General features: G+C 47.7%; 1 protein-coding gene across 4 annotated transcripts in view; it reads right to left on the bottom strand.

The window, feature by feature from the left end:
- The window catches only part of ARHGAP17 (Rho GTPase activating protein 17), a 40381-nt gene that overhangs the window by 25524 nt on the left and 1904 nt on the right, over positions 1-12953 (bottom strand). The gene's annotated exons all lie outside the window — the stretch shown is intronic.

The following is a 12953-nucleotide window of genomic DNA, read 5'->3' as shown; positions in this document are numbered from 1 at the left end:
TTCAAGTCTCTATTCATCGGTGAAGTCAACAACCTAAGCTTGCACCAGGCATTTCCTCTCACTGTAGCCTACCCCACAGAGCTGATGCAAAGATTTTGAAAGAATATGATCCCTTTGGAAGAAAAAGTAGGATAAAGTTGCCATAAATAAAAATAGAAACAAATAGAGATGTTTGGGAGAGGTGGACCCTTTTAGAAGGATTCCATACAAGGACAGAAACCCAGCGAAGAAGCACTGGTCGCACCTGGCCAGAACATTGCACAGCAGAAAAACTCTCTCCTCTTACGATGATTTTTGGAAAGGCTACCTGGCCTGAGAAAAACCTTTGGCATCAGGCTTTGAAAAGCATTTTCTTCCCGCCCCCTGCCCCCGCCGCCCCCACAAGCTGACCAGATGGCTGCCAGCCAGTGTTGTTTGTTTACAGGCTCCATAACTTCTCTGGGAATTGGCAGATTTCACAGAACCCCATGAACTGGATTCTATTCCTTTTTGGTTCCATCCATAACACCCCTCCTACTGAGAGAGGAATGCCTTTAAAAAAACAAACCAAAAAAGCAGCCAGCCCTTCCACGTAGTCTGAGCAGCCTTTTCTCCTACCCTTCTGCAACTTAATGGCGGTACGCCTTGCAGGCTGTAGGCTTCCATCTAGCATCCACATTCAAACCCTACGCAAAGGTCAGCAGGGAGGCCAACCCTCCTGTACATCACGGGGTGCAGCTGCATTTCTTCATACGCTGACCACAGCTGACCACACTGGGGCTGGACAAATGCAAACTGATTCTAACGCCCCCTGGGGCCACTGTTGTGCAGTGCACTGAGACAATGATAAGCCACTGTGGAACATACCACATATACCCCATCAACATGACACCAATGCCCCTCACAGCCCCCCCCCCACACTCACACTGGAGGGAGGGAGTCTCAGACTCCCATGCTCTCCTCCATACATCTCCATCTGATGAAGGAACGATCTGTCAAAAGTGGGCCCTATGCCTTCAATTCCTTTCCAAGGTTTAAAGACTTCCAGAAGTGACACACACAGCCTTTCCTAGACCGAGGGAGGTTCTGTTTTTCAAGAGGCGAAGGTGGTTTGAAAGAGGAGTGACTGCTGTAGGAAATGCATTTCTCTTACCCCCCACGGTGGCTTCTCCTCAAGACATTTTGCATGGTTGCAATAATCTGCAAAGCCCGTCAAGAGAAAAGAGGCTAAAATGTCTGTAGCACAGCAGGCTCATGAATTCACGCAAGAGATTCTGGCCACTTCCAGTCTCAGAGACATCCAGGTGTGCAAATAATCACTACAGCTCCAGAAAAAGGTTCCAGGGGTCACTTTCTGTTGTTTAGCCTGTTAAACTCATTATCTTGTGGGTCCTTCCATGCCCCAAGCATTTGTTGCAAACCCTCCACAAGCCAATACTGCAGTCCTAAATCTTCTTCCTTGGAGGTCTCATTGAACTCACAGGAGTTTACCTAATCTGTAGGAAGCATAACGAAGGCTGCAATTGAGGGCACAACCCCAAAAACACTGATTGAGATAAGCCTCACTGAAACCAAAAGGGGCCGATTTAAGTAAACATTTTTCTAGAGTGGTTTTGCCGCAGTGGGAAAACAGGATTACGTCTCTTTCCTCCATAGTAAGACTAGCCAAAGCCACACGAATCCCTCCATTCCTGCACCACCCGGGGGTCTGCCATAGGATAGATTTGGGAAGCAGATAAGATGGTTCAAGCCAAGGAAGTTCCTGACATATTTTCTAACAATTAAGCACAGAACAGAGGCAAGGGGGCACGGCCGCCCTTCACAACATCAGGGCCAGGGAGCAAGAGGAATCCTCTGCATGTCCTGGAGCCCTTCCGAAAAATGTGACTTGGCTTTCCTCAGAAGGGCTCAGCTGCTTGCACAATTACCAAAGAGACCCGCTGCTGAGCTAGCAGATCCGCACAACGCTAGTAAGCATCTGGAGAAGGAAGGGAGAGGGAGCTGCCGGAAGCAGGCTATGGTATGTATGTATGCACCGCTGAGAGCGGGAGCATCGCCCCAATTAGCTCACGATGAGCTCCTTCGACAGGCGACGGTCTCTCCAAAGAGTCAGGCATTCCCAGCCTTCTAACGCAACCCAGCATGGACACTAAGAACACAAGATGGGCCTATCCAGCAAAATCCTAAGAAACAAAACAAAAGGAAATACAACAAAAACAGGTGGCACCTGGAAGACTCTTATGGATTGGAAAACCGGTATAAATACCTAAGTGCCAGCTGTGAAATATTTGGGCAACCATCCATTTTCTCTGGATGACTAATCCTGTAAATAACATACTCTCAGTAAGAAAGATTACTGAGGGCGGGATGGGGGCCTCCAGGTTTGGAAGTCCAGTCCGATAGGGGAAAAAAATCAGAATGCCAGGAAAAACAGGTTTTTAGTCAGAAGGAACTCCTCCTTCGACCAGCCCCAGGGCGGCTAGAGACCATCTAACAGGCACAAGGCTCCAAAGCAGGAGGAGGGTGGAAACAAACACTTGGCAAGGGTCAACAAGGAAGTAGAAAGAACAACTTGAAGCGGACACACATCAGAAAAGGGCATGGACTTAATGAGAGCACGGGTGACTCAGTTCCACCTTCAGGCTGGAAGCAGAGACTTCTGGCGCACACCGCGAGGAATCTCGAGGAAGGGCTTAAAGGGGACGAAATGGGGCACAGGCAAAGCCACATTCCAGGCCACAGATTTCCACCCCTGAGATTTCTGCAGCAGATGAAGCGCTTGGTTATGCAGCCTCGGCTCAGCAAGGTTTCAGGGCTCTGAGAAAGTGAGCGTCCCGGGCGGCTGCCTTCCCTCTCCCTACATCCTGCTCACTGCCTGCAATACAATGGCTGGACTTGCTGCCAGGCTAGGGTGGGGGAGAAAAGCCGTGGAAAAAAGACTGCTGTTTTGCCCAGAAGCAAAGACCAAAAGGCTCCCTAGCTCTCCCTCCGGCGATCGCGACCCGTCTATGACCAACAGCAGGTTTAGAAAACATAAGGTCTGTTGCCTAAAATGACAACACCATTGTGTTAAGGAGGGGGAGGACAGACTCTGACCCGCCATCTGTGGGCACCACGACGAAGCACCAGCTAGCTAGGGATGCTGACGCCCGAATCCTGCCCCCTGCCCCAAGGGGTGTGTCTGTGTGTGCCTAGAACTTTCCCTGCCTCTCCGCTCTGGGTCCGCTTCCCACCTCACCCTGAATCAGCAAGGCGAAAAGGGCTTCAGCTTGACTTTGCAAAATTCTGAATAGCCTATGAAGGCTGAGGAACTAAACTCTGTTCTATAATACATACGGTTACATGCATTATAGAACTACGGATCATTTTAATTAAGTTTTCTTTAAAAGCACTGAAGTTGGCAGTTTATGTATCACTGATACATACACACAGACAGACAGAGAGAGACATGTTGTTGTTCTTGTGCTGTCAAACAGGTCTGAAGGTATAGTGATCCTGTCCAGAGGAGATCTCCCACACTTCCCATCAATAGCAGCCCTGGTCTTACAAACTATGTAAAAGCTCTGGATCCCTTACTGACCCATTCCCCCTCATGTTCGGTCCTCCTCTTTTCTTCATGGCTTGCAAATTTCCTCGTATGATCATCTTTTATAGACCCTTTTTAGATTAATGATAAAAGGATGAGCTCGAAGCAGTTGAAGGGATTTCTAAGAAGCCTCTATGGGCGGTGCTCAGTTTTTAATGCAGCGTAACATTTTGGCCCCTAGTTTAGGGGTCATCATACAGGAGAGGTCTTGACCAGCGCAAGGTCTTCTAACCCTTGCCAGGATCATGACTCCCCCCCGCCCGCTCCTCCTGCCTCGTGTGCTGCGGTGGCCCCTGCAAACGCACAGCTCTGCTCTCTCCTTAAACGAAACGAAGCGTCCCTTCTGCTGATGGTGCCCTTTCTCTTTCGAGTCTGCCCTGCAGCTGTCTGAAGAAACGAGGAGTTCCTTTTTGAGAGGAACGCTCTATGCTCTGCCCTTACATGCCAGACCCCCTTTGCAAGCGGTAAGCCAGACAGTGGGAATGAAGTTGGCTTGGCCTCCTCTTCTGCCTGAAACAGGGCCCCTTTGCAGGGCTCGAGAACTTCAGTCTGAGAAATTCCACTTGGCCTCAGCCCGCTCATCCGGCCCCAGCGCCGTCTGCGTCACTGGGAGCTCCGCTCTGTTTTAACACTCCTTAGCAACCGGGTACACAGACAGGCACCAAGGACGAGCCTGCTCTGCGGAGCTACGGCAGCACGGGGAGCGCACGCCTCGAGGAGTTCGGAGCCGGACGGGGGCAGCCGCCCTGCCTGGATTTAGGCATCCCCCCACTCCCACCCCTGAACAGTGCAAATGCGTTGCTCCACGAAATAACCCCATCAAGGCAGCCCAAGCACAGGACGCTGCTTTAGTTCCAACAACAAATGCAAACAGAGCTGGCATAGGACAGCTGGCTGACACTCGACTCCCTGAACACATTTTCTGCATCATGTTGGATCGGACTGAGGGTCCCTAGATCACTTGGCAACCTTCGCCTCTCATTACTGGCAATCCGGCGGCCATTACTCCAGCGCCATGCCCCCAGGGGGCTCTGGAGCAGAACACACTAAGCTCACTAAGTCCCAAAGGAAACCAATCTTTTGCCTGCCTCACTCCACGTCTGGCATCCCTTACTTTGCCAGGCACGAGCTGTCGCTGCACAACGGCATGTTTAAATCCCATGGAAGTTCCCTCCTGCAGGCTCTGCCTGGACAGCTGTGTTTCCTTTCCCCCAACCTTTCCTCCCTTACTGCCCACTGCCCTCATAGGAATTCTAGCGCCAGTTTCCATGACAGCAAAGACATATAGACTTTGGACACCGTCATTTATTTTTACATGGCCTTCACACACTTCAAGGATGCCAGAGTGGATTTCAGGTAGGCAGGACAGGTGACATCAGCGCCACAAAAGAAGCATCAAGGAGCTGGTGGTCTTCTGAAGCCTCGTATCTGCACCCTTAAACTTTGCGCGGAGGGTGTAAGGAAAGAGAACGGATGGTTATTGCTGAGGACTATGGGCGTCCAGAAATGGCTTGCAGACAAGATGGCTATTTTGAAAGAATGCTGCTGGTACTGCTGCGGGATCAAGACCCTTCATGGAGTATGTGTTTGGAAGAAGTGGTAAAAGAGAGGTGGATAAGCAGCCCCAAAGCTCGGAAAACACGTCTGTGTTGTTGTGGCGGTTTGAAAAAAGATCTAGTACCTCAGATTCTCAGGTACCAATGTCAACATTTGAGTACTTTTTTGAACTGCTCTCAGAGGAGAACATCCAATATATTTGAAGGGAATGTGCCTGGTGTTTTTGCCCAAACTTGTAACTTTTAAGCAATACTGGAGGAGTAAGTGACGTTTCCACTGGAACTCAAGAGGACAGGATGCAAACACTGTTTTCTTCTCAAAGGCATATCAGAAGCCACAACAATGTCTCCAAAGGTCTAAAACCTACTGGCTTTTTTACTTTGGCAAAGTGTTTCTCCTTGCCCCGATTCCAAGGAAGCCTATTCCATATTTTTTTTCCTTTCCCCCCTGCAACTGTTCCCCTTCACAATCCAGTTCTTTTCTTGCTTGTTTCTTAACTCTAATCAGGTCTCAGGGAGGGAGAAAAGGAAACAGCCTCAGACTCTTTCTTCCTTTCGACTGTAAAAAGGGGAAGGGGGAGTCAATGTGTGTGTGAGAGAGAAACCAGTTGCAAATGTGCTTGGGGAATAGAGGAAGGCTGCAAAGGTAGAGATGTACAGGAAGGGAAGCTGACACCAGACGACGGAGGGAAGTGAAAGATTTAAAAATACACTGTGCCTTTACTGATTCACTTGCACACTTCACAAAACGTATATTTCTGCTCTTTAAAAGCTGCCTGCAAAATATATAGATGGCATAGAGACGGGGTTATTTAGAAAGAGAAACCTTTTCGGAGCAAGGGGAATCAAACATTGCCAAGGCTTTTCAGCAGCTCCAGCTAAGTTCTAGGGGACCAGCAGAGCTGGGAGAAAGGTGCAAAAGCAGATTGCACAGGAGAAACAGCTTTGCAGGGGGAGGGCAGGGAAACGGACTAACGCACCTGTCAGTTCTACCCCATCAGGCCTGTAGCTTTCCCAGAAAGAGAGGAGAGGGAAAATCTTTGCCAAGAAGAGAAGGGATCCTTCCAAAACTCTGCTCCATATTCTTCTGGCAGGTCCTCTCCTTGCTGTGCTGCAGCTCCCCCCCCCCCGACCCTTTCGGCTTGCCAAGATCAAGGTCCTTCTCACCTACGCCTAAGGATGGCTGAGTCTGCTCGGTTCGCAAGCACTTTTGGAAGGCTGCTCCGCAGTCCCAGAAGGAAAGAGCCAAGATCAGGAAGCGCAGAGAGCAGACAACATCAAGGTCCATCTGACAGCTTGACTTGTTTATCTGGAACTGTAGTAGAAAGAGGCTTGAGAAGGACACACCCATGGCTACCCTATGCACTGCAGCAGAGGTGGGGGGGAGAGAAGAGAAGCTACTCCATTGGTTTCACTGCCTGGAGGACCACCTTTGCTCCTTCATCTGCCGGCAGAGTTCTTTTTAGGAGATGAAGCTCTTTCCATTTTTTAAAGTCTACGTAGGTTCTCATTTGAATGGTGACCAGAGGCTGATCAGTTTGTCAAGAGATCCTGTAGTTTGACACTTCCAAGCCATTTTTTTTTAAAAAAAAGAACAAAAACAGATAAGCCTCTCATGGCAGTTTTAATTTTGGGATCTGGACACAATGAACTTGAGCTTGACTCAGTTCTGGATCCCTTGCCTAGCCTGTACCTGACTCCCAAAAGAAGTGTCGATTACACTCAGAGGTAAACATGCACTAAATTGATACAGACCTTAAATGTAAACATTTCCGGGACCAAAGTTAGACTGCTGGTGATGACCTACAAAGGTCCTGAACAGCTTCAGTCCAGGCTGTTTGCAGGACCAGATTTTTCCATATAATCCTTCCTAGCTTTTAAGACCTTCAGGTCTGGTGAGGGTATGAGAAAAGGCCTGTTGGTGGCTGCTTTTAGGCTACAGAACACCCCTGTCCTGAGCAAGGCTAGGTTGCCCCTTTCCCTACGGACCTCCGGCAAGCAAGCAAGCAAGCAAGCATCTCCCTTTTTACAGTTGGAAACTGAATGCCTGGGTGAGAAATGAGTGAAATGACTCCAGAAAGGGGGAGGGGAGAATAATCACTGTTCTTTGATGTGTTTTAAACTACTTTCTAAAGTTTTAAATGAGTATCTTTTTTTTGCTTGTGTATGTTTACTCAAATTTCAGTACTGAAACATTGTTATTCTAATTGTATATGTATTTTATTAAAAGGAACAGCCAGTAAGCAGTTACAATCTTTCAAAACTCTTCTGAAGACACCAGATTTACCCCATGCAATTCAGTGCAGCCAGCAATTAGTGCCAAGCAAACCGGGCCCTGGAACCTACAGTAGTCTGTGTGAGTTGATTTCGTGCATGGGGGAGCCTAGCGCTGGGTAATCCCTTTGTCCATATAATGACTTTATATGGATAAGGAGAGAACACTGAGCTCGGAGGAACAGAGCAGGCTGCACATCACCGGACAAACCAAGTCAAAGCAAGGGGTCTGCCAGACTAAACGGCCAAGTCAACGGGGTCAGGCTCATACCATTGGTACCTAAGGGCCTGTGGGATGGCTTCCTCCACCCCAATCCTACAAAACTGTGTACAGTCCCCTAAGGAAACATCTGTGTGGACTGCCACCTGCCAACTTAGGGTGCTGTTAGTTCACCCAACTTACGGCATCGGGCAAGTAAACGCACAGGATAACTTTGCTGCTCAGCTTGCCACTGCCGAACTTTGCCCGGGACCGTGCTTTTATTATTTATTTTATTTATTTTATATGCCCCCCCTTTCTCCAGGAACCAGACCTAAAGTAGCTTATAATGCAGTTAAAAACAGGGGTGGGTGTTGTTGGTTTTGCAACAATTTGATTCTGAGAACAAATTGCCTATAAACGGGGAAACAGTTGAATCCTGAGAGTCAACAAGCTGGTAAAGAGAGGAAGGAGGTTTGTGCAAGGCAAAGGGATTTTCACGGGTTCAGTGACTTCCTGAGCTGTCCTGCCATGAGGGCAGCAAGTGACAAGCCCTGCCCCCCAATAGTTGAAGCTGTTGGGAAGCCCGAGAAGGGATTCTACAAAAGGTCAGCAGTGTCGGCCTTGGCAGGAGAGCGTCAGTCCTCCTTAATGATATGCGGACCTTTGAGTGCCCTCTTTTGCCTTTCACAGCCACATGAAACTGCTGGAGGAGGCTTTTTTTTAATAAAGATGAATATTGATTGTGAGCCCGTTACAGATGTCAGATGGGTAGGATATGTAGCAAAAAGAAAAAGACCCCTGCCCCGCAGGATTGCTCAGCAATTCACTCCTACTATGGGTGGCTAATCCCTTCAGCCTCACCGGCAAAGCTGTGATACAATCAGGGGAATTACTGCAGCAAGCAACAACCGACAATGAGGGCATTCACAAAGCCTTTTGCTGCTACTGTCATTTGGACAACCACATTTGTCATGCGAACATTTAATTTCAGTATTTTAACCACTGGTTAGTCCTGATTGAGGTTGTACTGTCCCACTTCCTCACCCTGCTAGCTTGTTCTTGTAGGGCTTTTCCCGACCCTGGTTCAGATCACACCAGCAACATCACAATGTGGCGTTCTAAAAGGACATGTTGAACTTTTATGATTCATGCTGATGAGGCTGGTGGGCCAGCTCAGCAAATAGGAGGGATATCTCTTGTTCGCGTCCATCACATCTGTACAACTGACATCACTCAGGCTAAACAACTTCCTCACACAAAGTCAACATGGCACTGAACACACCCACATTGTGAACTTATTCATCACCGCACAGCTCCCCAGCAGCCTAAAATAGAGTGCTGTGCAAGAAAGATATTTGTGGGAACCACCAGGCCCATGGTTGACAGCTGTCAAACAACTGAGACAAAAATATTACTACTACTACTATTACTACTACTACTACAGTAGTAGTAGTAGTACTAAGTGCTCAAAACATTTACGGGGATACAGGGCGGCCTCAGGCTAGTCCCATATCTCAGATGGAGTAGTGAAGGCAGTCATATAAGATAAGCCTACATTAGGCTTTTTTGATGATGAAGAGTTTCTAAATTTGCCCCAAATGTGTACAGAGAAGGGATTGCAAAATGAATGAATGAATGAATCAGAAATAGAGCTTCGGTGCACATTTAGAAGGAAATCAAGCTGAAGACGCCTGAGAGTGCAATTTCATACATGTCTGCCATTTATGTTCAGCGTAGTTTGATGGAGATTTCTCCCAGGCTGCATTCCTGTGACAGCTTTGCAAAGAAAATACCTCAAGAAACCCTCAGTTCGACCCAACGACCAGCTTCTGCCCCCCAAAATACACTCCACACAAACACTGGGACCTTCTGTGATTGACAGAGTCAAAGAGTGGGAAGGTGCCCAAAGGGTTATCTCTCTCACCCCATAACCCCAGCTGTGACTGTACTGACCCGCACCTTCTTTTGGCAAGAGAAGGTGCCGAAGAATGATCAAAAGAAGAGGGATCCCTGTTCATGGGACTGGCAGCGACCTGCCATAGTAAGCAAGGCTCCTGCTTGGCACTCCAGTCAATCATTTTCTCCTCTGCAACACTCTGTGCCATTCACTGCCCACATCATTCTCCTTCCCATTCCCTTCACACGCTCCGTCCACAGAGGGCTGCTATTGGGGGGGGGAGGGAGCTGGAGTTTCCCCTAAACATCTCTGCCAATATTAGGGTTTCCTTCAAGCCTGCTGACAGCTCCATGCTGACAGCTTCATACATGAGGATCCACACTCATCTTTGAACCTCAAAAATAATCCGACCATAATTTCTTCACTCTGAAGGACACATTGATCCTGCATGAAATTAGTATGACACCTTCCAATTGTGGAAATATTCTGGCGGATAATTTAGAAGCCCTGCACTGCAGAGATAAATAAATAAAGTGTACTCCTGCCTCCAAACCCAAGGAGAACAATAAGCATGAACAAGCATGTATAAAGAACAACAAAGCAAAACAAAAACACGGCAGCAGCTTCAGGAGTTTGAGATGTATGTTTGCGGGTTACAATTCATTTCATGAGACACAAGGAAGAAACGGTTTCACTTTCGAAAAGGCTGGAGAAAAGGTACAGCAAAGTTCAAGAAGATCATTTATAAGAGGGAGGATTCAACTCCAAGAAATTTCCAGGAGAAAAACCACTAAGGCTTTAAGGCCAGAATACTTCTGAAATGCTTCCTGCATTGTAAGATCCAGAATGCCTCACATTAGGAGAAATCAGGAGCTGAAAAACGAGGGGGAGGAACGCACGCAGGATCCAATTCCCAACCGACCGAAAGCCAGCCAAGTCCTACCAGCTCAGCAGATTCTACTGGAATGAGAGTCAAAACATTCTTGAAGCAGAGCCCGAGGAAGATTAACGAACATATTAACTTCGATTTCCTCCTGCCTTGCAGAAGATTTTAACAAGTTGCAGTCATTAATTTCGAGCTGGGACAATGACAACTCATGTTGAATGGCGGAAGATCACACAATACAGGCTTATAAAACAAGACAGTAAAAAAAGAACAGAATGATTTGTCCACGTGCAGAAGCCCAGAGACATTTTCTTTCCTGCTTATTTAATGGCTTGGAATGAAAAGTTATACAGAAAAGAGTGGCATGCCCAACTAGCGACTGCCACCTACAACAACCAACAGGGGTGTGCTTGTCAAGTCAATTCTGACTTACGGCAAACTTTCTAGGGCTTGGTAAGACAGCCACCTATGACAGCCCATACAAATTCTGTGGGAGAAGCAGTCAGAGCAATGTCTTATACGGCAAGCCAAGTCAACCTTTGGTGCTATTCTCAAACCGCTGAGACGATAAGGAGAGGAAATGAAACTACTACCAAACTCAGGGCTGGAAACACCCTGAGGCACCGCTATACAGCAGCCAACTGGATGAGCCATTCAGTCTGATTTCAGCATTGGGAAACAGGTCCCTCTCCTGCCCAGTACCTGTGGGCGACTGCCTACTTTGGGGGATACAGGGCAGGGCAGGTGACACAAACAACCCTGTCCGACTGTGACCTGCTGCTTCCCAGCATCTGCCACCGCCTGAGGCATCCACTTTGCTCTGCCTTGCAGAGCTGGTTCTGGAAACCATTTTCCTTGTATAGGAAAGAGGAGCACCCAATCATCCAACTCTCTTCCTCACTTGAGTCTCTTTCAGCCTCGGAGCCCTCCTTCAAAACAAATGCGAACTGAAAGCAGATGGGGATGTGAAACTGCAGAGAAGCTCTAAGGCTATAATCCTACAAACATCTCACGGCAATCTTAACTGCCAGGCATGGACGTACAAGGTGGCATCAGAGGCGCTCTGGCAAAGGCTAACCCTCTGTTTAAGGCTTTCTCCGCAAGGTGAAACAAAATCCCAGTTCCTGGTTAAAGAAGCCCAAATACAGGTGGCATTAAAGCCAATGAAACGCCTGGCAGCTCCCAAATACGATGCTGTCAGCTACAAAGCATGACAGGCTACACCCTTTGACCTCATCTCGCACACACCAAATAACAAGTGACGCCACCTTCCTGTCATTCTGGAAAGAGTTCCTGCGGTCCTAGAGAATGTGTCATGCATTGAGGGCACCTGCCAAACCCCAGGAATAAGAGGTTTTTCCACAGCCCCGCCACTTTCTTGTCTTTTCTTTACCAGCCACCGTATTTCCATGAAGGTGCCATGGATTAGGTTCCCTTGCACACACGGCGGCATAAAATTGTAGCATCAACCAAGCAAGCCTTCTCCACAGCACCTTGCTCAGCGCTTCAGCAGCACAAACTGACCCAGGAGGTGACTATGATAGCTGTCCTGTGTGTGTACAACTCTCCTCTTGTAAACAATTGACAAAACCTATTTCAGACATGCTGCGTTTCATAAAGATCAATCTGGCTGCAAGCTGACTTGATATTTTATAAAGTTAATGTTACACGGATGATTGAACTTCATATTGTTCCAATGAACCCTGTGCTGGGATGCTTCAGGTTAATTAGGCTTCAAATGTCAAACAAATGGAACCAGAAATAATAAAGTGTACTTGATATATCATCATTCTGAGGTTGACCAACTTTGGGGACTATGGTGTTTGAGCGCCAAGGAGGCAAAAGAGACAAATTCTCTAAGTGTTCCCCACTTAACCCAAAATAAAGGGAGAGACAAGAACTTCCTCTAACTTGTGCATACGCTGGGCTTATGCATAAGCAAACATCACTGGCCTCTGGAGGATCCCAATAATGCACCGCCTGGCAAATGAATGCGAACAGATAGCTCCTGCTCAGCAGACTCCGAGAGCACCAGCAATAAACTGAACTGATAGCAGCAGATCTTCTGGGAGTGCAGCAAAAGACCTCACCCTACACACACACACACACAGCCGTAGGCAAAGGTCACTTACAGCTAAGCTCCTGTTCTCCCTGTCAACCGGATCCCCGAAAGGATTTCTACAAGCGTCTTTCAAAGGAGAACACTCTGTACATTTCTCCAGACCTGAACAATAAGAACTTTCAGTAAACAGCATTAAAAAGGCAATTGGCATTGATCCTACTAGATAGCCTGGCTCCAGAGATACAATAGCAGAAAGGCACGAGAGAGTAGCCGAGGAGCTAAGGGACCGACTTGGGAGCCAAGAAGACTCTGGGTTAGGCCTGGCTTCTGTTGTGAATTTGCTGGAGACTGTGGTAGTTCACCCTCTCAGCTTCAGCCCCATTATCCGCAAGAATCTCACAATCTAAGAACTACTGCAAGTGTATCTGAAGTCCCTAAATATTCTAAACCAGCCATTTTCAATCTTTTTTTTTTGGGCCCATGGCCATAAGCCCAATATGAAAGAAATACA

Source organism: Pogona vitticeps, chromosome 13 (genome assembly GCF_051106095.1).
Source record: "Pogona vitticeps strain Pit_001003342236 chromosome 13, PviZW2.1, whole genome shotgun sequence".
Lineage (NCBI taxonomy): Eukaryota > Metazoa > Chordata > Lepidosauria > Squamata > Agamidae > Pogona > Pogona vitticeps.
Note: the sequence above shows the minus strand (reverse complement) of the source record. Positions and strands in the feature narration are given on the sequence as shown.